Genomic DNA, 25,923 nt, shown 5'->3' on the forward strand with positions numbered 1-25,923 from the left:
TGGAAAAGTCTGACTGCAGAGCAAATGCTTCATCTTAGCAGTTGATCAGCCCCACGTCCCAAGTCCACCGCTTCCCCCTTTCTTTTCCTAAAGCTGGAACGTGGTTTTCTGTCATGCCACTTCCTTGTGTACACCCCCTTCTTGCCTTCAGGAACTTGCTGAGTCATGAGGCCATGCAGCACAGAGGTTGCTGTAGGCTCTGGGACGGGATGACCTGAGCCTCAGCCCCAGCCCCAGCCCCAACACTTTGCTGAGCAACTTCATGCTAGTCACTGCCCTCCTCTGGGCCTCAGCCTCACCCCTAAGATGGCATCAGGGTGCCTAGCTCAGAGGGTTGTTGGGCAGCTGAGTGCTTCTGCACAGGGCCTGGCACAGAGTAAGCATGCAGCATTAGTCTTTGTTGTTTTCTGGCCTCCAGCCTCATCTCCTGCAGACGTCTGGTGTGGACGGCCCATCCTGCCTTCCTGCCCTCAGCTTGCCTGCTCCCCTCACTCTGCCAGCTCCCTCATGACTCATCTCAAGATCCAGTGCCCCCGGGTAGCCCTCCTGGCAGTCCCTCTGTCCTCCTCACCCACCATAGCCCTGTGCCTGAGCAAGTGGTACTTATGTCCATATTGGGTCTTTTTTCCTTCCCCCTTATTGGGTCTTATCGAGCAGTATTTTAATAGCTCCTCCTATTGGTCTCTTTCCCCAACTAGACTGCAAATCCGTGAAGGCAAGGACTCTATGACCTCTGAGATTCTGGAGATTGAAGTGGCCAGTATACAGCAGGTGCTCACTAAACATCAGTGGGTTTGAACCATCCAATCATAGCACACGTTCAACTCCCTGCTTAAGGCCCCCTGGCCTAGACCCACCTCAGCCGAAGTATTGTTTCTATCTCGCTTCTGAACACATGACTGTTTCTAGACTCATCCTTGCTGGAGGGGCACAGGCCATATTCTTGTATGTATCCAGGTGATTTCCTTTTTCTTCCCCCTTCTCAAGAAGGGCTGCCTTCCCATTCACGAGATCACAAGAGCAAGAAGAAGTTTATAGTGTGGTGGATAAGGGCTTGGGTTTAGCATTAGGAAAACTGGGTTTGAATCCCAGTTCTACCATTTATTTTTAGCTGGACTACCTGAGATAAGTACCTTCAACTCTCCGTGGTCCAGTTCCTTCATCTTTAAGAAGAGTGTATCTTCTTGCTGGAGTTGTAAGGGCTACGTGAGATCATAAATGCGCACTGTTCAGCACCGGACCTGGCACGTAGGGAGCTTTTAACGATTCGCCTGCTACGATTATGATCGTTGTTGTGTTTGTAGCTTCCATAGCAGCGTTGTAGATTGGCAGTGCTCTGCATACATTTCGGAAGAATGCCTTTTTTTGCCTGAGGTAGAGCAGAGCATGGAAGAGGGTATTTGTCCAGCTGCCAATCTCAGCAGCTTGCAGAAACTTCATTGCATGGAGCTGCTTAAAATAAGAGAGCCATTACAATAGCACAAGACGTTAATACAGGAAGAGGGCTAGAGATGAATCTGTTGATAACCTCCTTCTACCTAGATACGTAGCTACAAACAGAGAATTTTATGTTGGTACCACCTACTTAGCCAGAATACCACCAGCTTGTTTATAAGTATTTTGTTCTTGGTGTTGCTGTAAATGTCACTTCACCTCAGCCCGAAATGTTTTTTAAGAGGCATTTTACAGTTCATGCTCTATGCTATTGATCGGACTTGAAAAGTAATTGCTTCTTTTGAAGCTCTCTTTTGCCCTTGAAAGCATCTCCTCTGTGTTCTCTCAGAGCAGTGCCTTCAAAATGCCGTCCCCAGATGTCCATGTGTAGGGGGCGTTTATCAGATAAGATTTTGGCTCAAAGTTTCAAGTAAAGTTATTTTGCTATAAATGCAAGCCAGTTCTTATTAAAACAGCCACAGAACATGTGGTCATGAGCACGTGGCAGGGTGCTGTTTGCTCTTATAAGCAATTAGCTTACATAAGAACAATTGTAAAACTTGTAACACGCAGCAACCCCTACATCTTAAACTGTATATTTTGTGCCACATGGTGAAAGCTCTGTCTCATGTCTGCCTTTCAGTTCACGTTTGTAGTAGCAACACATTTCTGTTGTTAAGCATAGAGCCTGTTGAGGAGAAAGGGGTTTTTGATTTAGGGGAACAGAAACATTGGGATTAGAACTTTCCATGTTTAATGTTCACTTAAACCTGTGTCTCTTTGTGTATGCAGTGTAGTGCAGGTTTGTGTTTCAAATAGTCTGTCTCGCAATAGTAATTGACGATGTTACTGTAGAAGGAAAATATTAGTTCCCCCACGTATGCAGTTATTACTTAGGAAAATGGCTACTTTGCAGACAAGATAGCTCATAGTTTGCTTCATTTTGAGTAATAATGGAATATCATCCATGCATTTGTTTGGTGTTTGTTGAGCGCCTATAGTATACAAAGCACAATGCTAGGCATTTGGGAAGTAGGAGGAATCAGACATGAATCCCATCCCTCAAGGTGCTTACAGTCCAGCAGAGAGAATACAGATATATAACTGTGATACAGAATAGAAGATGATAAATGATAGCATGAAAAAGGATTGTAGGAGTTATAAACACACACACACACACACACACACACACGCACACACTTTTCAATCCTCTGTTCTCATATCCCTGGGAAGTCCCCTGCCCTGAAGCTTGTATTGTCACTATAGGATCCTGTTTTGAAACTAACTAAAATGACTTCATATGGATATTTTAAAAAATCACTTCTAGACTGGGCTCTGATTGGTGCTTCTCAGGAACAAGGGTTGTGTTCTATTTCTCCAGTGAAAGACAGACACTGGTAAATTTAAAACGATAGTAGAGACCCAACTCTGAATGTTAAAACCATAAATGTTTAGTTAGAGATTGTCATTTCATATGCCTTTTATGCTTTTTATAATGGTGAAATCTCTAAATTAAAGAGATCGTGTCTCATATGTTTGTTAAAGTTCTTTTTGGGACAGCCGGTATTCATGGAGTGCTTACTGCGTGCCAGTGCACAGTGTACAATTAGAGGACAGTGAGCAAGATCACACTCCTGCTTTCGTGAAAACTTGGCTTTTAGTGAGGAAGATAGGTGATCTACAAGTAAACAAGTAAATGAACATTTCTGATAGGCCTAAGCTGCTAGGAAGGAAATAAAATAGGCAGTGGGACCAATAAAAATGGACAGTTGCATTTGAGTTTTGTGGGTGGCAGGTGGGACAACATTGGTTAAGGTCAGGGAAGGCACATCTGAAGAGGCAGAATTTATTCTGACACCAGAGTGTCTGACCCGGACACTCTCTGGAAGAAGACTGTTCTTGGTAGAGGGAGCAGCAAGTGCAAAGGCCCTGAGATTGGAACAAGTTGTCATTTTCAAGGAGCAGGAGGAAGCCTGGTGCAGCTGGAACATTGTGAATGAGGTTGAATGGGGAGGTGGGGTCCTAGGAGGAGGAGCTGTTACAGCAGATAGGTTTCAAGGCTAGTGCACAAAAGGCCACTTATCTTAAGCTGAAGCTGAACTCTAGTACTGTTCATACTAGGTTGAATTCTGGGTCCTGAGAGTAAGTTGCTGCTAGGTAACAGAAAGAGGAAAAAAAGTTCTATTTCCTTTCCTGGGTCCTCCTGGCAGATTTTAAAAAGTTAACAATTTGCATATTGTCTGTGTCATCTCTGTATCCCTTTATCTAGGCAGCAGGCATTATGATTCTTTAATTTGCTTTTCCCATTGTGGTACCCCTTCCCTTCTATCCCTATAGCACTTCATTTTCTAAACTTAATTTTACCTTTCTTACCCTTTTAACTATTCTCAATCAAAACTCTCATTTCTTCAAGGTAGCCGATTATAGCTGGTGGTTGGAAAGCAAATCTAATTCATGGCATGAATAATTAATAGGGTCTGGTCTGCTTATAAATTTATTTGCACTTTTAAAAGAGTGTTGGTTAAGCCAAATGAATCTTCTAATGAATAAGATGGTAAAATAAAGACGAATAGAGCATTTGAGAGGCTTGGAGGATGACCTTTTTTGGGCAGGAGAGACCCAACCTTGCTTGTTTGGAGTTTGTGTTTTAAAGTGTCTGCTTTGTATGGCTTCTTCTTTTCTTCTGCTCACAGATTCTCTCAAGGGTTCCATGTATATCCATAAAGATTCTTTTGCAGCAGGAAGTTCCATATTTGGGAGTAGTGCAAAGGGTCAGAGATGGGTTGAGGGTGAGGGTGGGAAAGAGTGGTGGCTCTCTGGGTTGATCAGTTGTTTGTAAATTGATTATAAATTGCAAGCTAACTGTATTCGGGTATTTTATTTGAAAAATTTCACCTGCAGTTGGAAGATAAAAAAAATTTGATTATGGTTGACCTTTCTTCCCCATCTATGTTTCGATTTCACTCTATGTTTATTCATGTGGATGCAGGGTAATTCTGAATAACAGTAATGATGAAGGGCCATCGTTACGCAGAAGATCATTCTGGGCTCCTAATTAAAATTATGGCTGGAAATTGCTTCCTTATGTGTAGCTCAAATTGCCTTCGCAATAATTTCACTTTATAACTTCTATTTAATCCTCTCTTACCACCCTTAAGAATCCTGCCTCGTCCTTGAAGTTCGCTCCTTTGAAATCTTTACGGGCAGTCCTGGTTTCCCCTAAGCTATGAGTATCCTGATACTTTGTTCCCAGAAGTCTTCAAGCTTGTAAGCAAAACAGTCTCTGCTCCCTTTAACCTCACCACCACAACCCCGCGCCCTGCACATTTAATGAGTTCTGGTTCTGGAACACAACTTGATTTCATGTTGTGGTCAATATTATAAATTAACGGAGCCTTGCTGATCTTTCTTCTCCCTAATGAATTCATTGCTGTCTTTCAGGTCAAGTCTGCCGCATACTGTTTACCCTAATTAGTATTCTCTAATGGTAACCAAGTGACCAATAACTCACATCTTTTCAAAATGAGCACTTATTACATTCCATCTCATCAGTTATAGTAGGAAAATTACATATAATGATATTCTCCTTGGGATTCCAACTAAGAAATGTTTTAGCCAAGCAACTTCTGATCATGGAGGCAGCAGGATAAAAGAGTTTCTTTTTTTTTTTAATCAGTATTTTATGTAGTCAGTCTCTGACCCATATGTTCCAGGTGAGATTGCTTAGTACAATAAATTTGAAAGTTTGTATGCTGACTTTTTTTATTCTGTCAGATTTCAAGAATCCTACCTAAGAACATTGCGTTTTGAAAACTGTGCTTTTCCCACAGTAGAAGGAACTTTTGAGACAGGCTGCCCATGGCAAAGTGACAGCCCAGTTTTCCAACCCAGAGGTTAAAAATCAGGCAATATTTGACTCTCTGAAAGAATGGTAAACTCTTATGCAAATTGTAGGATGTGCTCTGCGGATTTGTGGTTGGTGCTGAGAAATGCTTATTTTGGTCATTAGTTGAATGAATAAAAGAATGTTGTGTCCAGAGCTTTGTCCATGTGGGCAAAGAGCAGGTTGTAGGGGCCAAATGTCTGTCCTTTTTGCTTGTTGTTTATAGGAAAAAGAGAAGGAAAAAGAGATGATAATTATGATTTGGAGGATATTTTAAACCATTTATAATCATCTAGTGCATACTGTGGTATTATTTATGTAAGCAGAGAAGGTTGTGGTGAAATAAAAAATGTTTTGGAAGGGAAGTGGCAATCTTTTGTTATTTCCCTAACCTTGGGTACTAAGGGGAAAGTTCATTGTGCATATGCAGGTAGTTGTTTATATAGACGTTTTTGTTAAAGTGACTGGAGAGCAGTTTCGAGGGCCTTCTGTCTCTGTGAATATACAGATGACTAACATGCCCTTCAGTCATGTTGTTCTTAGGGTTCCGAGTCTTATGGAAACTAATGAACAATTTTTAATGTTAAGAATGATTTGGCTTAGAAACTACTGTGTTAGGTCAGGGCATCTGAAAATTTTGTATGTAGTTACATTAAAAGCTTACCAGAATTTCTGCTGTGGGGTCTGGGAATCTTTGTTTCTTAAAAGCTCCCCAAGGAGTAGTGATGATAAGCCTGCTGTGGGACCGTGCCCATCCCTCCCAGAGAACTGTTATTCATGAAGAACTTCCCAGAATACATCACTTTGACTCTTCATGATCATAGTAGGGGATCCTTGGGGCTGATTCAGCTGTAAAGCAGTTCTCACGCCAAATACTGAAAAGGCTAAATTATTCCCCATTCTTTGGCCTAACAAGCAGACAGTTTGTATTTTGTCCAATCTGTTGTGTTCAAGAGATTTTGGATTACAGTGGGAGGGCAGTAGACTAAGAAATGGTGAGTCAGCCCCATTGCAGAGAGCTAGATACCAGTGAGGCTTGGGGTAGCACTGGAGCAGTACTTTAGAATTTCATGTGTGTCGTCCCGCGTGGCCCTAAGAAAATCCCCGAGAAATCAGTGGCACGGGTGTTCGTTGTTAGCATCCTCATTTTCCAGGTGGGGAAACTGAAGCACAGAAGACTTATGTGGCTTGCTTAAGTTCACGTGACTGCTAAGTGTTGAAGCCCTTGCAAGCTCTCTGATACCAGGGAGCAGGGGCGTGTGACTGTGGGCTAGTCATGTAAAACTCACATTCTTTCTGCCCCGTGTATAAAACATGCAAGAATTTACCTTTCAAGTTACAATGAATGTGTTCTGTGTAATGCATTTATGTTTTGACCACTTCCTGATTGAATAGAATTAAAGTTTATAGACTCTAGGGGCATGTTAAAAAATTTTTTTGTCTCAATTTTGTTCCAGTAGAGCCTTTTGGCTCCTTTTGAATTTAATGAGAAAAACCTTGGTCTAATAAGTTTCATTAAAGCGAATACTTGTTGTATTAATATATTGTATGTATGTCTAGAGGCCTTCAAGTATTGGGCACATATTCATTAAAATGAACTAATGAACTAATAAAAATTACCAATAAACTCTGTATCAATGCTAAATCACTTAATAAAAGCAATAATGAGATTTTTAGCATACTTGAACAAATGACACAGATATTTGTATTTATGTGCTGGCCACATGAATAGAATTTTAATTCCTTGATTTTAAAAAAAAGTCTTAGCAACGGAGAGTTGATGTTTAGACATTCTGTCTGTTATATCTAAAAGAATCAAGGGCTGGTAAAAAGATGTTGACAATATAGTTAGATGTAAAAAACATACTACAACAACTACATATACTTGGATCCCACTATTTAAAAAAAAAAGAGTGTGTGTGTGTGTGTGTGTGTGTAAACAGCCTGTAAGTCATCTAAAGAATATAGTGTACCAAGTTAGATTGTGAGGTTATGGGTATTTTTACTTTCTCTCTTTTGCTTTTTCTTTTCTACAATGAACATGTATAACTTTGATAATTAGAAAAAATTACTTATTAAAAAGTTACCTTGATGCAAGATAGTTACAGACTTTTTACTTTCTGTCAACTAAAGTTCTGCAACTTTAGCACACACATAGAGAAAGAGGAACTTGTAGTTCTTTTGCTATAGGATTGTTTTATTTTCCTATGTAAAAAACCCCTTATTAATCTCCCTTGAAAATTGGAGAAGTGACCATGTTGGTAATTTAAATACAAATCCCTGCATCAAAATCAAAATGTTTGGTAATGGGGCGCAGAAGTCTGCATTTTTATCAGGAGTCACAGGTGATTCTGATGCACAGTTCAATCTGAGAGTCTTCCTTCTGATTGCAGGTTTCCTCATGTATATTTATCTTGCAATGATTAAAGCATCTCCTCTTTCATTCTTTTTTCTTTTCAAAGTTTTTAATGAATGTATGCCTGTGTAACATCCATTTTATTGTCAGGGACACTGAAAATCGAATGTTCTCTCTGAAATATAAGAATTAGAGGGAGTCATCCATTTGGCAGGGGTTTTAGGGTATTTACAGTGAGACCTCCTAGGACCCTCTATCCACCCTGGGGAGCTCCTGTTGTTCAGGAGGGAACACTGACAGTGCTGGAATGGGCCCCGCAGGAGGACATAGCCTTAGAACAGAGAATTCACTGGTTCTCAAAGTTGTCTCAGAAGGCTACACAAAACTTGAGTTTCCTAAAGAATAACTAACTTTACTTTTCACTTCTTTGTCTGAACAATTGGTTATCTTAAGAAATCAGTAAATCAGCATCTTGTGTTCTGAGTGGTGCATTCTTTGGAAAAAGTTACTGTGTCAGGAATTCACACAATTAGTGTGTTTATTTTGCATGTGTGCCATTGTGCCGAAGGTACCGAGCAACTATCCTTGGTTTCCTGTTGATTGAAGTAATTTGCAGCAAGTTAGTGCTAAGTATGAACTTGGAGGTGCACCATCTTGCTGAATTGGCCTGGGAAGGCCCTCAGATTTAGCATGCATAGAATCACCTGGAGGGCTTGTGAAAACAGATTTCTGGGCCCACTGCCAGATTTCTAATTCAGTAAATGTGGGGACTGGGCGAGTGAGGATGCATTTCTGATAAGCTGGTTAGGCACTGCTGATGCTGCTTTGAGGACCACTGGCCTGAATGAAATATCTCAGTGACCAGGACTATGGGCACATGTACAGCCTGTTTGATTTTTTTTTTTAAAAGAGGGTTTTTTTTTTTGTTGTTGTTGTTGTTCTCATTTCTTTTGTTTGTTTTGTTTGTTAAATCTGTTGACATGCCCAGGGCAAGAACTTGCATTTTGAAATTTTGCAAAGAATTCCACTTCTAGAAAGCAACCTACAGCAGGCATGATGTTTAAGAACAGCTTGAGTTTTATAGGCAAAGGGTGGCAAAACTACTTTAATAAAGCTCACCTCTGCTGTTCTTTTTTTTTTTTTTTTACCTAAAAATTACCTGGGTGATTTTTTTTATTAATTAATTAATTTATTTATTTTGAGGTACACCAAGTTCAGTCATCTGTATTTATACGCATATTCCCGTATTCCATCCCTCCCTCGACTCCCCCCCACCCTGCCTGTCTCAGTCCTCTAAGGCATCATGCACCCTCGAGTTGAACTCAAAATGCAATATAGCCTCCTTGAACTGTGATGAGATGCTGCAAATTGAGGGTTATCCTCTACTTAATCGAGTGGGTTACCATGAATTAAGGCAGGCCTGGTGAAATGTTTGTATCACCCAGACAGGTGTGACAGTGCTCCGCAGACTATGCCATTGTCACCGTTCCTGAAGCAGCTTCATTCTGGGCCAACCAGGTAGATTAGGTCCCGTCGCACTGCTGGCATCTTTATGCTCCAAGCTAAACCCCCAGCCCCGCTCGAGCCCCAGATGGGCTACCCTTAAGGTTCCACATGTTTCTCTTAAGGTCATTTGTGTTTAATAGTAATTTCTGAAGCCTTCAAAGACTTAAGGCGTGGCTTACAAGGCTGAAGTGTGATGTTTGGAGGAAGAATCTATCCATTTTCCCTTGGTGCAGCACTCTTAAGGTTAATCTGGGGATCCTTGGCCTGGTATGGAGCTGTCCATAGAATCTTTGTCACTTCTCTTCATAAACAAGCTTCAGAACTTCTTGGAATATATGTCCTGAGCTGCTGACCACTGCCAGAAATATCCCAGAGCCTTGATTGGGTGTCTGGAACAAACTGTTTGTCTAATCACCATCCCTTGGAGGCTTCAGGCAGGGGGTTTTGGCCAGAAATGCTCACTCCACCTCCTCTAGGGAAGATCAGTCCAAGAATGTACTTTGCAGTTGGCTCAAAAGGTTCTCAGGAGTCAGCAGAGGACTGAGCCTTGATCTAGAAAGGAAAGAACTTTCAGGGGGTTGAGTGGCACTGACTCTCCCCTTATTCCTCCACATATGTCAGAGTTATCCTCCATCTTTTAGTCCTGAAGTATAGTCCTAAGGTGGCCCTGGAGACAGTAGTGTCCCTGAAGTACCATAAGGCAGGGGCTTAGGGATAAAGTCATGTTGGCAGGTGGTCAGGGAACTTAGCTCAGAGTAGCACCGCTCATATCACTACCCCCCTCCTCCGGTCCTGTTCCTCATCATACTTAATACCCCCAACCCCCACCTGCTTGGCTTCTTTGTTTCTTTCTTTGTTCCTTTTTTTAAATCTGTGCAGAAGACACCCTGTGAGAGATCTCATCTATTGGGGTCCACCCAACCCTACCCATCCTCCTCTCCTCCTTAGGCTACTTTTTCTCTTCCTATTTTTTTAAATCACTACCTGAAATTTTATGGTGTATATGTTTCTTGATTTAGTTGTTTCTCTCCTGCAAAGATAGTTGAAGATAGGGATTTTTTTCTTATTCACTGCTGTCTCTCCAGCACCTAGATCATTGCCTGACACATTGTAATTATGCAGTAAATATTTGTTGCATGAGTAAGTGAAAGCATAGGAAGCACATAGCTTTTCCATGGAGTTGGTGTTATTAGGTGGCTTTGGAGCCCAGTGGTGGTTATGAGGGGGCTACACGCTTTGCACACTTTCCTGGTGCCTCTGTTGCCTGTGGAACATGGTGTTCTCCAGCTGCTCTTGAGCTGCCAGGTGAGGCCAGGTAGAGTTGAAGAAGAGTGCCTTACTTGGCTCTTTTGAAGGGAATTTGTCTACCTGAGCCCTGATGCAGTCATCTAAAGGTTTGGTTCTAGCTGCAAAATGAAACTTGAGACCAACCTTGGTCTTGGGTTGGAAAGCCGCTTGTGCCATCTGATTGAACTCTAAACTGAAAGCACCATCCATCCATCATTTAGTGAGAAATAATGGTAGTGCAGTTCAGTGAGGCCCAGCATTTTGTTAGTTATCTCTAATACTGCATTGGGGCGGGGGTCGTGGTGAGGGGAGATAGGGAGGACGGGTTAAGGAAGGTGGCAGCCCAGGCAGCTTGCGGTCCTTCCAAAGGGAGGATCCTTAACTCTCGTGCTCTGAACACCAGAATGATGCTAATCAGGGGATTTTTCTTTATATCAGCATTGTCAACATTTACATTCATTTTACACATTGGATTTGCATGTGAAAAGACCAACTAAAATCAACATTTAAGAGATAACACTCATATTTGCATATGATTGAGCAGACCTGTTAAGTAATTTTAGCCTGGCTGTTGCTAGGAAACCAATTAATAATGCTCTACATTTCATTAAAAACTGGGTTCTATCTTTGCTTTCATTTAACTCCACAGTTTAGCTGCTTGTGCTGCACTTTTTCCTCCCTTGGTAAATTGTGACAGATAAATTATCGTTTTACTAAATTTATTTCTGTGATTACAGTTTGTTAGTCACATCTGTCAGTACAACTTCAAAGGTTTTTTTTTTTAATGCTTTGGTTGGGGAGGGTGAATTTTAACGTAATCATTTTTTCCTCTATCGCTGACGGGGACTTAAATCATATTTTTGCAAAGGCCTCACAAATTGTGGGTTAACAACAACAACAACAAAAATAAAAGCAATCGTGCCTGTTCTGTAACTGCACCTTCTCAGTGCAGTGACTAATAATTTGAATATTAGTCACTATTCAGAAAGCGACAGACAGCTGCTTAAGCATTCAGCTGCGTTTTGTTTCTCATGTTTGCCATGGTTTGTGGGCTAGACCAGGCTCTGTCCTTTATGTGGTGCAATTAAAATTTTCATGACTTTCTTTTACATAATAGACTCCTGCTCTTATGCATAGCAAATACAGTCTTAGCTACAGTAAGTGCCTCTTTGAACCAATCACCTGGGCCGTTGCATTGAAATTGTAATAGCGTTTTGTAGTTTAGTATTTTGTGGTATTGATCTGGTCAGAATGCTCATTAAAAAGCAAAATTAGTTCCTATTCACATCTGTTTCACAGTGTTTCAATCACCTTATTTGGGTGATGCATACAAATGCATCTAGTTCTTCAACTAAGCTAAGATGGTGATCTTGCCCATTTTCTAAGGGCAGAATAAAGCAAATTAGAATCTGCTTTCCGATTCTAATTTTATACTCCACTTTGGCCTTTAGGATCTGAAGGTGTAGCGCAAAAGAGGACATGGAATTTGGAAGAGGCCCTGGAGTCAAGTTCTGGCTCAGCCCGCTCTATGTCTCTGTGCCTCAGTGTCCTCATTTGTCAGATAAAGAAGAAAGGATGGCCCCGGGGAAACGATGACACCTAATTGTAAAGAGTGGGGCAGACAGTGGGTACTTGGCAAATATGCCTTCCCTTTTCCGCAAGAGCTGCTTGGGCACTGCATTAGTTTGCTAGGCCTGCCATCACAAAGCACCACAGACTGGGAGGCTTAAATAGCAGACACTGATTTTCTCACAGCGCCGAGGCCAGAAGTCCAAGCTCAAGATGCCAGCAGGGTTGGCTTCCTCTGAGGCCTCTTTCCCGGGCTCACAGGTGGCTGCCTTCTCCCTGTATCTTCACATGCTCTCCCCTCTGTGTGTCTGCATCCTAATCTCTTCTGAGATGAGGACGCCAGTCATGCTGGATTAGAGCCTACCCTAAGAGCCCCATTTTCATTTAATCACATCTTAAAGGCCCCGTCTCCAAATACAGTCAAGTTCTGAGGTCCTAAGGGTCAGGGCTTCACCATATGGATTTTGGGGGGACATAGTTTGGCCACTAAGGGGCAATAACCTAGAAGCTGCACTTGGCACACTGCTGTCTCTACTTGGCTTGGGTCCTACTCCGTGGTCAGAACAACTGAAAGCAACTGAAAAGGAGTCAGGAAATGGGGTTCTTTGGTTATGACTTTTCTGGTTAGGTCAAGGTTGATCAGAAACACTCAGTAATACTACCCTGCCCCTTTATTTTTAGTTCTTATTTCGATCTTTTTGGCTATTACTAAGGCCACTTCCCCCTGACCTTAGTAATACATGAGGATCATCAGCGCTGGGCTCATAAGATCCTTCAGCTTATCCTTCATTGTTACCCTCCATCCATATCCATAGATGTGGATGTACAAGGGGCAGGCGGTAGGGATAAGTGTCCCTTTCCCTTTTTCAGTGAATTGTGGGGAAGTGTTTGGCTTTGAGGTAGTGGACAGAAGCCAGGCTTTGTGGCCAGTACACTATTGGGCAATTGGAATTTAGTGACACAAATACTAGCGGTCATTCATTCAGCTACTGAGTGCCTTCTGTGTGGCACCATGCTCGTCCTTGTGGTTATAATGATAAATAAAAATAGTCACGGTGCCTACTCTTATAGAGCTGACAGTCTAGTGGGGAAATCGACTTTAATCAAATAATATCACAGGTTTCACAGTGTAGCTCTGATAACCATAGGGGAGGAAAGGCAGGTGATGCTAAGAGAGTGAATAATGGTGAGGATAAGGGATGGCCTTTTGGTTCAACTAAGATCCGAGGGGTGGTGAGGCTTCTTCGATGAAGGGGTGAGCCGTAGGGGCTGTGGTGCTGGGGGTGGTCATGAGGTGCGTTGTGGGCAGGAACATTTCAGGAGCACAGACTGCATGTACAAAGGCCTTGAGGCAGAAAGCAGCTTAACATGAAAGGCAGGAACTGAGAAAAGGGTAGTGTAACTAGAGGAGAGTGTAAAGGGAGGGTAGTTTGAGACATAGCTAGAAAGCCTTCTAGGAAGACTGGGGAAGTTAGAAAAGACTTCTAGAGAAGTGATATCTGTATTTTTAAGTTTAAATATAACTGATTTCTTCTGGTGGAGAAAGGAGAGAGGCATTTTTAGATAGAGTATCATAACTTGGTGTGTTTATTATGGCTGAAGTGTTCTTATATGAAGGAATCCTATTTTTCTAGTTAGTGGAAGTTCATACTTGAGTGGGTTCAAGCTAACTAGGAGTTTACTAGATTTGCCGTATTGAGATCTATCTGCCTACACCTATGCAGAGGCTCATTTAAATAGAGAATGAAAGAATGAATGAACAAACAAATGGATGCTGTGTTACTGAAGGGATGGCTTGGTGGATGATGCTCCAGGATAGACGTGACCTTAGAAGCCGTGGAGCATTATTGATCCATCTGTTGAGTTCTGGTGGGCTAACAGAAGGCAGGCTGTACTGACATCTCAGGCCAGCGTTCCCCTCGCCTGTGTCTCCTCCTCCTCTGGTGATCTGGGAGGGTCCCTTAAATCCTGCTCCCCGGCCCGGCCTCACTCTAGTTGCCTGAACCAATCCCAGCTCTAGGCAGGAGAGACTAGAAAGAGCTCCAGCCCATGGTCTGGGTCAGCAGTTAGTTAGGCTGACCTAGGTCATGGTGGCCCAGTTCTAGGGAGCAAGGTTCAGATAATCATGGAAGCTGAGCTGCAGACCATGTTCCAGATGTGGTGGGAGTCCAGACTGGGTGGAAGAGGTCTTGTCTGCAGGGAGGGATGGGAGGAGAAGCTGGAACAGAAAGTTGGGAGCACATCAGAAGAGACTGGCAGCTATATCTCTAACGGAAGAACTTGTATGTCGTTTGGTTTTGGCTCAGGCATGAATCTTTGTTTCTTTCCCCCAAAGAAACTAAAATCAGATAAAAGAAGATTTAAAATTGGAGCTTAGAATGTTTTTTTCTGCTTTTAATAATTCATTTACTTAAATAGACATAAACAAGGCCATTTGCTAACTGCTGTTAGGTGGGAAGTCTATTTCAAAGATTTTCACAAATGTGAGTATTTTTTGATCTTGAAAACCAAGATTTTTCTTCCCCTGTGAATATTGCCACCAAACAGTCCTCAAAGGTGGCTTGAGAGAGAGCTATTGATGGTCTCCAAGGTCATAGGATTCAGCTATAGCAGAAGACCATGGCATCGAAGGATTATTATAAATTGAGGGTACAGATTTACTTGTGAATAATGGAACAGCTGCCTAAAATAACATCTGAAGGGCAATTACCTCCAGTCTAATTTGATGAACGTGGGCTTTATAATCTGGCCAATTAAGACTATCATTTCTTCTGGGTCCCACAGAGAAATATACAAACAGGAGACACTCTTATCTACATTGGCCACATGTGCATGACTGTGCTTCTGTTAAATTTGACTTTTTTCAGCTCAAGTAAAGAATAACTGGTCTTTTACTTTGAGGAGATTCAGGAAACATTACTGAGCACCCGTTGCCATTTCAGTAGGCACAGGGAGTTGGGTGAAAACATCACACCTCCCCCCTTGATTTTTGTATGAATAGTGGGGAGCAGATCAACATGGATACAGAGAAATTGACATGGAGCTCATGATAAAAATCCTGGCATTTACACATCACGCTATATCTCATGGCTTTGTAGGTGACTCCTGGACTCTACCAGCCTGTTCCAAATAATACTTCTCGCAGGGTTATTCTTATTTTGAACTTGATACTTTTAATTGCATTTCCATTTTATCTGTGCCTGGGTGCTTCTGCTGGTACCAGCCACCTCTCTCAGAGCGCTCTCTGGCTTCTTGTAGGGGCAGCTCCCTGGCCAGAGTGGAAAATACAGCATTGATACTGATACGGCAAGATAAGGGAAGCCCTGGACTTCACAGGAGGCAGTGAGGGGCAAGCAGCTGGCATCTGGAAAATCTGTGCCTTAGAGTTTAGTTGTTTAGCATCATTGAGGTCTCAAGCAATCTGCAGGCAGTGGGGAATTGGAAAGAGGACAGTAGTACAGAACCGGGCAGATCCTTCAGTTGGGGTGGCTTTTCTGGGTTAGTTGGGCCTCAGCTGGGTAGTGGCTCTCAGAAAATTGTCAGACAACTTGGAAGCACATGCATGGATTCTAGGGGAAAAGAACTGCTTACAACTAGCAGTTCAGACATCTTTTTCCACTCTGTGGGACAAAGGGCAGGATGCCTGCCAGGCTGCCATTCATATTTATTCACTTTTTTTTTTTTTAAAACACTTGATGCTATGACTTAACCTTTCTCTGCCTCAGGTTCCTCAGGCAGCAATGTGGGTTTGATGAGCTAGAGTCAGAGGGTTCCCTTGGCTGTTAGGTTCTGTGATTGTGGAATTCTACTAGGGAAGACGCATCTGGTCCTCAAAGACCTTTACTCCAGTTAGGGAGTTGCATTAAACTAATGAAGAGTAAAGCAAAATAAAGCAGCGTAAAAACCATAAGCACTTTCACAAGGTAAATGATGTCATAAGATGGAAAGGAGCTGATGGCCCCTGCCATGGACCGGGATGCCCTGGGGAGTCTTTATGGAGTTTGGAGGGTGTGGATTGTGCATCTCAGGATGGGCAAGGTTTAGAGGGAGAGGAAAGGAGAAGACATTCACAGCAGGAAGGTGAGGGAACGCCAGAGTGGGACAAATGGAAAAGACATCTGTCTTGCTCACTGTTGAATCCAACACAGTAGAGGTTTGTTAGGCATCACTGAATATATAAATATACCAGAATATAAGTTCTGGTATATTTATAGATAATGTTTACAGTTATCTAGGGGACTAGTGGGGTGAAGGGCAGGGAAAAAACAGGCTAAGGCAAAATTAAGCAGGGATTTTTTGTCTGTTTATTGCTGTGTCCCAAACGCCTAGAATAGTGCCTGGCACCTAGTGGGTACTCAGCAAATATTAATTAAATGAATGGAGTGATCAATGACGTGACTTCAGGCTGTCATGTAAGTAAATGGGGAACACTGGAGGTTTTGGAGAAAGTACCATGTAGGAAAGGATTGTAAATGGGGGAGTGAGGAAATGAGGAAACCATTTAGGAGATCAGAAGTAAGCACAGCGTCATGAGGAAGGTCTGAAATATGAGGAGCATTGGAAACAAGAGGGGAGAGCAGGATGGTGGACATCACAGAGAAAGCAAGGTGGGTGCGTGGCTGCTGTGGGATGTGAAGAGTCAGAAGATGCCTGAGATGGAAGGTGTGAAGGAGTCCAGGTGAAGAGACCATGACCTAGAGAGGCGAAGCAAGGTAGGGTTTAGTTGGAGGGGAGGGGCACTTAGGTACGATGTGGGAGTGAACTGCCTCTATGAGGCGCTTGCACGTTGAGAAAAGGTTGACATTGAAAAGCGTCCTCTCAGGGCTGGAGATCAGGTTTGTGTCGTTCCCACGAGTCTGCAGTTGACTCAGTTGACTTGAGAAGCAGTGGCTCAGGGGACGGGGGGAGATGGGGAGACAAGGAGGCCACCCCGGGAGGAGCATGGCCACGGTCTCTGTTCATAGGGTGGTGGCTCCTACTCCAGCTCTTTTCTTTTAGAAACATCACAGACATCCTGGACGCTATGCTCTGTCCTCTTCTGGGGGAGCTTTGACTCTGCAGGATTCTTCTGGCCGACTTCCCCAGCATTCCCTTAGGTCGGAGCATTTTGTTGCCATTGTTAGTTTTCTGTTAGTGCTATCCCCTACGTGAAGTTCTATAATTTGTGTCAAATACATGAGCGTCCCCTGTAGGAACTGATCTCCTTTCTATTTTTGAAGGTATGTTGCTCAAAACCGTGTGTGTGTGTGTGTGTGTGTGTGTGTGTGTGTGTGTGTGTGTGTGTGTGTGTGTGTGGTGTGTAAATCTCTCTTAGAAACTGAACTATAATTACTAATTTCACACTCAAGTGATAAATATACAATATGCGTTTATGGAATAAAACTTGACAGATGCTAATATAGAAGATATGAATTAATATTGGAATAAAAAAGGCATACCTGAGGATACTATACCTTTCTCATTTTTACCTTAAGTTCTAATTTACGAGAAACTTTTGAATAGAATTAATTGGGAATTTTAAATCCTTGTTAAAGAATATTTTTCACGCTCATTTCAGCAGCACATATACTGAAATGGAACAATACAGGGGAGATGAGCATGCCCTGTAAAAGGATGACACACAAATTCATGAAGCATTGATGTATCTTTATGAAAACAAACCAAAAAAATCAGTTTTCACGTTTCCAACTCAGGTAGACCAGATATTTCTGAACAGCCCTCTCTTTTCTCCTTTCTTTCTTTCTTTTTCATAAATCTTTTGAATATCAGACTGGTGATTATCTAAAATGAACTTGGGTAAACCAACTTTTGTCACGGATGAGAGTTTTGCCAAACTTTACTCGTGGTGTGCCGCTTGCCTTTTAAACAAATTGCTTGTGAAAAATAGTGTAGGAACCTCAAAACTGTGAATTTCTCAATGGCAGTTTGTGTCTGTATATCTCTTCAAGTCAAATATCTGCTGAAAAGATATTGATGATGTGGGAGTAAAGATACTCCTGTATGAATGCAGTTTTACAAAACTTGGCAATTCCCATAAATAATTGAAGAGCATAACTTGTATTCACCTCTGTAATGTCTAGACTAGAGAATTAGAACCATGAGTTTATAAAAATCCAGGTTGCTCTCTATACAAATAGAAACGTATTTTAAACTTATGTTTCCAATGGGGTAATGATGAAATTTTTAGTATGTGGTCTTGGACCAAGTGGGTAGCTATCCGAAGAAAGATGAAGTCACTTCTATATCTCCTGCTGTTCAAATAAGCTCCGTCTTGAGCAGTTCAATTTATATGATGATCAGTGTGATATTCAAAAGAATTATGAAAAGAAAGGAGGGAGAAATCAGGAGGGCATTCATAAAATGGTCTACTTCATTTGGAAAAAGTGAAAAAATGATATTTTTAACAAGAATTTCAAAATATGAATATATATTCATATCTGCTTAAAATAAAAGGACTGGAAGAAACGTGTAAATTCCTTTTAACTTTGAAGTTAAAAGTTAAGCCTTTTAAACTATGACTCAAAATTCAGACACCATGAAAGAAAAAGATTGATAAATTTGACTAAATTCAAATTAAAAAATTTTACCTGGTTAAAAAAACACAATAAGCAAATTCAAAAGACAAATATCAGTTGAGGAAAGAAATTTGCAGTGGACAAAGGGCTAATCTCTCTATATAAAGAGCTCCTACAAATGAATAAGAAACTGACTGGCAAATCAGTAGAAAAATAGACAAAGGACACAAACATGTTATACACAGAACAAGAAATACAGATTGTCTCTAAACCAAATAAAAGATCTTCAGACTCAGACATAGTAAAAGAAATGCAAATGTAAACTAAGTAGCAGTTTTTACTTCATTGGATTGGCAAAAATTCTGAAGTATGATAATTGTACATTGTTAACCAGTTGAAGAAAAAATGTCAGCTTACTTCTGGTGAGAGTACAAAATCACACAACCCTTATGAAGACCAACTTGGCTGTGTCAAGATTACAAATGCAGTTACCCTTTGACCCAACAATCTGGTTCTGGTAGTTTTTCCCTGGAGATACCTCTGAATACATACAAAGTGATGTATATAGGAGGTTTTTCATTAGGCCATTGTTTGTAATAGAAAAGACTGGAAACAATTCAAATATCCATTAGTAGGAGACCAGTGAAATAAACTGTGACTCATCCAGACAATTGAATATTGTGTAGCATTTAAAGAGAACAGGGAAATTCTTCATGCAGTGATATGGAAAAATCTCTAAGATATACTATTAAATGAAAAAAGCAAGGTGTAGAACAGAGTAGGTAGTGTGCTGCCTTTGGTATAGAAAAGGGACACAGCATGAGTCTACATTCATATCTGCATGAGAAAACATTGAAAGGATAAGCAAACAGACAAAAGAAACAATAAAAATGGTTTGCTTTAATGCATGAGTGGGGGGTGGACAGAAAATGGGTGGGGGTAGCGCGTTGTATTTTTTTTGTTTGTGAACCATGTGAATTATTACCTATTCAAAACAAAAAATAAGTTACATGTTTGTGAAATTGCATTTCATTGGCAGTTTAGCGTATGTCCAAGAGCTGGAAATAGCTCCCCAGGCCTTTATCATCTCTTGTTTGGACTCTTGGCTGTAGCCTGCTAAGTGGGTCTTGTATTTGATTTGTCTGGAGCTGTGCCGTCCAGTATGGTAACCACTTACCACATCTGGCTTTTGAGCACTTGAAATGTGGCTTTTCCAAAATGAGATGAGCTGTAAGTGTGCCAGCTTTGAAGACTTAGTATGAGAAAAAAAGAATGCAAACTAACTTACCATCACATTAATAATGTTTATAGATAATACTGAATGATAACAGTTTGGATTAGGGGGGTTAAAATATATTAGATTAATTTCACTTTTTTTTTTTTTTTTTTTACCTTAAATGTGGCTCCTAGAAAATTTTAAATTACATATGTGGTTTGGCTCTGTGGCTTGCATTTTGGTTTTTTTGTACAGCATTGATGTAGAGTCCTGTCCACACTTGGCATGTCTGCCAGAATTACTTTCTTTAAAAAAAAAAGAAAGAAAAGAAAAAAAAAGCTAAGCATGTTTTAAAACCTTCGCTGACTCTTAGAAGCTTATAGAGACCCTTTGTAATAGTCTGAGATGCTTCCTTTTACTAGTTCCCTCCCTCCCTCCCGAATAAGCACACTGCTTCTCTTCACTCCCCAGACTGCAGGCCTCTTTGTAAATATGAGCCTTTGAATGTGCAGTCCCTTCGGCTTGCAATGGTCCTGAACCTCCGTTTCTTTGCCTTGAAAACTTCTACTCATCTTATAAACCCGACTCATGTGGCCCCTTCTTTGATGACGCTTCCCTCGTTCTTCTGTCCTGTTTCTTTATGGTATTTGGTATACCTGCATGTTCTCACGTTCATCACCTGATACCACCATTCATTTTTTCAAGAGTATTGTCACCCTCACCAGACCATGAGCTCCTGGAGGGCAGAACCCATCGTTTTTGTGTTTCCAGAACCTGAAACTGTCAGTAAATAAACTCCAAAAAGTCACTAGGAAAATGAGGTTGGTTGTGTTTTGTTGAGAGCACACCCGTTTATCTGGCTGGCGCGTCTATTTGTCTGGTCTGTGTATTGAGGAAAGCGGGCTCAAACCCTGCAGGTCTTCCCTTGGTTAAGAATAGACCTCTGCATAGAAAACAAACTTATGGTTACCAATGGGAAAAGAGGAGGGGAGGGAGGAATACATTGGGAGAGGTTGGGATTAACGTATATACACTACTGTACATAAAATGCATAAACAACAGGACTTAACTATATAACACAGGGAGCTACATTCAGTATCATGTAATAACCTATAATGGAAAAAAATCGGAAAAAGAAGAGATGTATACGTATGTTTAACTGAATCACTTTGACTTACACCTGAAACTAACACGACGTTGTAAATCAACTATACTTCAATTAAAAAAAAAAAAGGAATAGACCTCTTTGGAATGTTCTAACTTTAAACAGGCCAGCCTCCCTGCAGGCAGAAGACTGCAAACTGCAGAGACGTCAGTAGCAACAAATCCACCATGAGTCCTGGTTTCAGGGTTGTGTTCAGACTGGAAGATGAGAGGTGTTTGTTCAGTCAGAGAACAGAAATCTCCAGGCTGGCCAAGTGCCCGTGTTTCCAGAAGGTGAAGGTGGCAGGTGGTTGCCAGAAGGTAAAAGCATGGGTGGAGGCTGGCCGACCACAAGAAGGCTATGAGTTAGAATAATAATGAAGTTCTCCATTATTCTCTGGTCTTGTTGGTCTTGCTTTGGTGACCATCCTTCCTGCTTTTTTAAGATTCCCATTGTCCTTCTCATCTGCTTGTGGGGTCTTAAGCGTTTGCTTGAAGGAGAAAATAAGAGTAATAAACAATATCCATGATCTGTGGAACAAAGATTTTAGGAAGGAAAAAAATGGAATTTTGCACATAACTTCTCTCATTAGTTAAGTAACCAAAAGACTCATGTTTACACCCAGATTTTAGAAGCTTTCTTACCATTGTTCAGGATCCATTTGTTTCTTATTTTCAGATATTTTCCCTAGGCAAAGTTTCTTGTGCCTCTGTCATAATCAGTTGAATGGGGAATGCTTTCTATTGCAAAACTTGGAGGGCTGGTGGTGTAGTAGGAAGCACAGTGTTTTCAAGGGGCTAGAAAAACTGGTCTGAAGCCAGGATTGCCACTTAGCTAGTGGTGTGAGCATAAGCAAGTTACATCATCTCTCTAAGCCTCATTTTTCAGTAAAATGAGGTTATAAACACCTCCTGGGTTGTGAGCATTGCAAGGAGAATGAACACTGGTGCTAATATGGCTCCTGGCCCATGGTAGGTTTTGGTAAATAGGATTTATAGCTCCAGTGAGAATGTAGATTTACTTTTGCAACTGTCTGGTGTTGAATCGCCAGATGAGCATACCCAAGGCAGAAGAGGAGTGTGTCCTTTCATAGTTGCGATGGACTGCCGTGACTGCTGGACAATGGCAGTCCTTAGAAACTGCTCTTCAGAGCTTCACTGTCATCTGAGGGGGGAGTAAGGGGTTATGGGTCAGGAGACATGGTTGGAGAACTGGCTTTACCATTAGTTAGTCCCTTGAGAATTCATTCTTCTCCTTGGTCCTGAGTCTTCTCATTTGTAAAATGAAGGCGTTGACCTTTTCCATCTCTAAAATGCTCTAGTTCTGTCTCCAGAAAGCAGTGGAAGTGTCTCCTGGTGGCTAGGCTGCATTGTTTGTAGGGTAGCAGTTCACTGGGCCTCACTCTGAGAACCTGGAAACTGCACAGCTGGGCTCTGCTGCCTCGGAATAGCTCCAAATCCAAGGAGTGTTCTTCTTTCCCTTTGGGATAATGTCCCAAGGCCAAAGTCTTCTTTCTGGGCTGCGCATGGTCTGCTTGCACATTCTCCAAGGATCCATCCAGCTGTATCTCTCACCAGAGATGCTCACTTTTTTTCTGGAGTTGAGATCTGCTTCCTCCTCATTCTTTGAACAAGAGAGAGAGAATCATCATTTTTAAGAGGGAGATCATCAGGCTTTTTAAAAAAGTAACTTTTGTGCTTAGTAAATATTTCTGTGAACGTTTTGTTTCTCTTAGGCACTTGGAGCCTCCTTTGCCTCCCTGTCTTATGTGACTCCTCACCTTCAGGGCCCATCCTTCATTCTTGTTTGAGAGGGAGGAACACAGCACTCTGTGTGCCTGTGACCAGATAATTTGAGCTGGCAGTAATCAAGATTTGGAGCGAATCATCATTAAAGGGCAATTGCATTGCTGCCCATAATTGATCTTATCTTAAACCCATTATTGCACTTCTTTTGTCACATGATTAAAAAAAGAAAAAAATGCTCTTGGCAATAAACCTTTGAAAATGGGTTTCCAACATTCAGTTCTTTTTCAAACTGACTTTATAAATTTCAAGTGTGCCTTTATTAATGTAGTGATTTGCCTGCTTTATATTACATATTCGAAATAAAAGAAAATTGAAACAGTTCATCATTGAAGTGAATGTTACAAAATCAGCATCTGGTTTGAATAATGAATTTTTTTGTCCAAGTTTTGCTTCACTGAATGAAGCTAATAAAACTGCCCCTGGCTGTTATGTGACTTCTCTTTCACTAACTTTTGGTTCCTTTCAGTTGCCAGTTTGGAGGCCACTAGGGTTTCCTTTAGAAAGTTCTTTCCTAGTGGTATTTGTTTTAAATGACTCTCAGACAGCTACTTTTTGGTCACCAGCAGGTTGGAGGTGATGATACACAGAATCATGGGCTTGGGACATTTCAGGTATCTTTTCCACCATTCAAGCTATTGGAACAAGAGCAAAGCAAAAAAAGAGGTCTGGAGTTGGAATGACAGAAATTAGGTGTTGGTATGGCAGCAACATAATATCAATACTATTGGAGTCAGGTATCTAGGCAGCTGTCCCCAAGTTTTGTTTCTACCTTGAACTTGGATGCTTGCACCTGGGTAATGATAATGCTGCTTGGAGGACACAAAGCCATTCCCACTATGGCTGCTGATAAAAACAGGCACACACGTTCCTGGGAAGTTTCTTGAAGGTAAATACGCTTTTTGCTGCCAGGTTTCCTGATCCGTAGATATCCATATTGTAATACTTACAACGTACTTTCAGATTCATCATTTGGTTCTGGCTTTCAGAAAACCACTTTTAACATGGAATGGGTAGATTCTGTTATCCCTCATTTACTAATGAGGACTCTCTTCAAAGAAGTACTTTGACTTAGAGATGTGTAGCTGTCACCTGGTAGGAAGGAATGGTATTTTATAAAGGCCTAGTTTTACATTTTATCACAAAACCTGTATTGCATGTAAGATAACCCTGTATTGCACCTTGTACTTCAATGAAAAGCTTGATGAATGAATGAAACGAATGAATGAATAAATGAACAAATGAAGAAACAAACAAACAAAACAAAACAAAATCCTGACACAACAAAATCCTAAAGGGAAATATCTCCAGTAGTCAGATAGTAAAAAAACATGGCATTTTTTAGCTAAATAGAAAAATAACAGAATATCCCTTTATCTTTGAATACTTTGATACACAGATTGTTATCAAACACAAACTAGTTCCCTAGTCTTCAACGAGAGGTAGTGGTCCATTGTAGTAGGGAAGTTGTAGGCAAGAAAATCAGAACGTTGGTCCATCTTGTTGAGTAGATCACAAACAATTCTCCTGCTCTACTTTTTATAACATTTTCTTACTGATTGTGTTTTCTACTGTGTTCCTCACAAGGAGAAAACTTTTGGGTGGAATGAAAGGTCCTGCCAAGTGAGGCTTGTGGGTGAAAGCATGAGTTCAGGTAACTGAGAGATTGGGCACCTCTGTGGTTGGCATGTGGGCATGTCACCCACTGAATCTTAATCTTTTGGGACATTGGGGCAGAAAAATAGGTCCTTTTCTCACTTTGTTGACGGAACTACACTTTCTTTGAGAATCCTGGAATCCTTGCTCTCTTTTTTTTAAGCTTTATAATTCTTTGTAGTCATATTTTTTTTCTCTTGATCATGCTTCTTTTAAAATTCTAACTCTTCAAGAGCCAAATGGATGTTTTCCTCTTTTACTGATTAACATGTGTGATGTGCACGTGTTCCTTAAAAAATACCTTGTATACTTTGTAATTTAACCTTTGCAGCTTCATTTCAGGCTCTTTCCTGACAACTCCTTGCCGAATCCTTCTAAGTTCACTTAGGCCATTTAAGATTCCAGGCCTCAAATTCCTGTCTCTTTGGACTTGGCTGCTTCTCTCTTCTTGAAACTAGGATGCTGGTGACCTTGGGGACAGAATGAATATGGCATTTCTGGAAAGGTAAACATGAAGAGAGTTTGTAAAGTTAATCCAGTCAAGAAATTAATTGGGCATGGGTACACCTCTGTCTGCTGGGAAGAAGCAGTGCTGGGAGCACAGGACTTGGCACAGAGTAGGTGTTGAATAAATGTTTGTTGAATTGATAAATGGATGCAACAGAAACGATGTAGAGAACCAGTTGCAGAAGTGAGCTGTATCCTCAGGTTAACTATCACTCTGCCTTGAAAAAGCCTGTCCTCTGAAGAAGAGAGTCATTGTGTTCCCCCCAGGTGAACCTCAGCTGAGGGAGGGCATGGTTTAAGCACCCCACGCCCCCCACCCACCCCCTGCCACCAGGGTATGTGTTTGTCTAGCACGGGAAAGTGAGATGTGCCTGGTAAGGTGTGACGTAAAAGCCTTTAGCCTTCTGTCTCCTGTGTTTTAATTTGAAGGTCACTGCTAGTTTAATAAATTATCCCTATGAAATTATTTTAGTTCTATTTTAGAACCTGGAAGGTGGAGCTTTGTATGCGTTCTTTGACAGTAAACTAAGTTAGATGTGTGTGTCCAGGGATGGTAACAGTGACTCTGTGTATTCGTTCCTTTGAACCACTATAGAATGGCATTTTGTTCTGATAATATTGTAACCCATGGGGTCACTATGTCCTTTATTCCTCCTGTTTTGTGTACCTTGACAACATTTTACTTAATCTTGTATTTTGTCTGGTCTCTGCTGGTCTGCTGTGGGTGGGGGTGGTCTCTGGCTTTCAGGGATACAGTGTAATTTTTGGTTTAAGAGGACAATTGAAACATTAGATCCTATATTCCTGACTGTTTCTTGCTGCATATCATGAGACACATCCCCAGCTGAGGTTTCATCACCGTGGTGTGGGGAGCACAGTGACTTACAGGTATCAGAAGACTCTCCGCCCTCCAAAGCTCTTTTTTTCACTCTAGGTCACCTGGCACAAAGAGGAGCATGACTCCTGCTTCTATTCTCTGCAGGTGACTTGGCTCAGCTACTCTGTGGTTTAACCTTTGCCTAGTATGGATGTGGTTTTTAAATAT

General features: G+C 41.4%; 1 protein-coding gene and 1 non-coding gene across 2 annotated transcripts in view; both read left to right on the forward strand.

The window, feature by feature from the left end:
- Nucleotides 1–25,923, forward strand: part of JAZF1 (JAZF zinc finger 1) — a 314,458-nt gene that overhangs the window by 41,884 nt on the left and 246,651 nt on the right. The window lies entirely within an intron of this gene.
- On the forward strand, nt 17,580–17,683 carry LOC130852737 (U6 spliceosomal RNA). The gene has a single exon (XR_009053460.1). It is a non-coding gene; the product is annotated as a U6 spliceosomal RNA (small nuclear RNA).

This window comes from Hippopotamus amphibius, chromosome 4 (genome assembly GCF_030028045.1).
Source record: "Hippopotamus amphibius kiboko isolate mHipAmp2 chromosome 4, mHipAmp2.hap2, whole genome shotgun sequence".
Classification (NCBI taxonomy): Eukaryota; Metazoa; Chordata; class Mammalia; order Artiodactyla; family Hippopotamidae; genus Hippopotamus; species Hippopotamus amphibius.